Raw genomic sequence first — 1,802 nt, forward strand, 5'->3', positions numbered from 1 at the left:
TCCAAGACAAAGCCCAGCGCCTTGGGAATTCTCAGGGAAAAAGAAGACTCCAGTCCCACAAGCCTAGGGCACTTTTGAAAAATCCTCAATATTTCACTTAAAACCCGCTCTCCGCGCCGGGGCCCCCCAGCGCCGGGTTCAGAGGCAGCCCCTGGGTCGCGCCAGGCAGCGCGCCTGACCAGCCGGCTCCTCCCCGCCTCGGCCTTCGGGCCAGGCCAGACCGGCCTTTTAGGGTTAGGGCAGCCCTCACCTTTGACCCCCAGGATCGGAGCGGTGCCGCTCAGGCCGAAGTTAAAAGAAAACAACACCCAAAATAGGTCTCTGCGCCCGAACCCAGGGAAACCCTCTCTGGCTATGTGGCAGGAGCCACCTTACCCAGGAACCACCTCTACCCTCAACGTCTTTTGCCTTCTTTTTGCAATAGACTGCCCTAGCCGCCTCCGAAGGAGGGAACTGAAGTTGTCAGGGCTGCGTCTCTGGGGTGCTCTGAGTGGTCCTCCATCAGGAGCCCGAAGGCCAGGTTATCCCACAGGCGTCCAGGCTGGGGAAAGGGGTCATCCATCAGACCTGGCAGGGAAGGGAGGGGGGAGGGAGGAGAGAGGCGAGGAGCGCAGGGGAGCGGAGGGCAGAGGCTGGGCCGTGATCACCTTCACCTGCCCTGAGCCCAACCCCCCTGTTCAACTATCCCTCGACCTTCTGCTGGGGTTAAAGGGGGGGGGGGATGAAAAGGCAGGGGGACAGCCCCCGGTTATACCAGCGGGAGGGGCCTCACCGTCATCGGTGTAGCTGATGAGACAAACCGCAAGGAAAAACTTCTGTAGCCCATATTTATGGTATTAATGAATAGTTAGAAAAAGATTTACACTTCTTATGATCAATATTCTGAGTTATTTCCCTCAAAGTATATAATTACAGTGTCTTCAGAGTTTTCATCATTGTTTGAGGTGGCAAAACCATTTGTAATTTCCATTAGCCAGTAAACATGTAATTAACATTCAGCACTGTGTTTAACTTAATTCCTGTTTAAGACAAGGACAAGAAGCAGCGAAGAGCTTTAGTTCCATTTGTCAAGTCTGACATACATCTTACCATAACAGTTTCCTAAAATAAAAGATCCGTGTTTCCCCATTATTCTTCTCTTAAAACAAAACAAAACAAAAAAATCCATTAGTTAAAACTGTATTAAACTGAGAGAGGCAGCATACTTTATTCTCATTTTCTCCAGTTACTGTATTTCTGCTTCCTTTATCCATCCTGGGGGGTTGGAGGGAGGGAGGGAGGGGTGAATCAAGCATTCATTATGTGAAGACATGAAATGGGGAACCCCTCCTCCCCCCCCACAAAGAAATAGGTTTCTACTTCAGGAAAGTTCTAGAATGGGGACTGGAAAAGGGGGGGGGCCCACGACTCTGCAGGGGAGAGGGAAAAATCACTTGGGGGAACTTGAGTTAAAAGTAGAAAATGAGGATTCCAACGGATTTCTAGGAAAAACGTCCTCCTGTTTCAAGTTCTATCTTTGATCCAGGGCGAGGGGAGCCCGTCCGCCAGCCCGTCAGGCTGCTGCTGCTGCTGCTTTTTCCCCCTCCTCTCCCACCTCTGGTTTTTTTTTTTTTTTTTTTTTTTTTCCTCCAACTTGCTTTAGGATTAGCCTCCATCCCTCTCGACCCCAAACACTGGAATTTGGCTGTGCCCCGGGTCGTCTTATTTTGCAATATCGCCTAGAGTTGTTGGCAGTTTTCTGCTGAGGCTCAGCCGTTTGCTCCAGCCTCCGACTAAACTCATTAAGTTGGGAGATTTTTTTT

The sequence above is a fragment of the Pteropus alecto genome, unplaced genomic scaffold (assembly GCF_000325575.1).
Source record: "Pteropus alecto unplaced genomic scaffold, ASM32557v1 scaffold59, whole genome shotgun sequence".
NCBI lineage: Eukaryota > Metazoa > Chordata > Mammalia > Chiroptera > Pteropodidae > Pteropus > Pteropus alecto.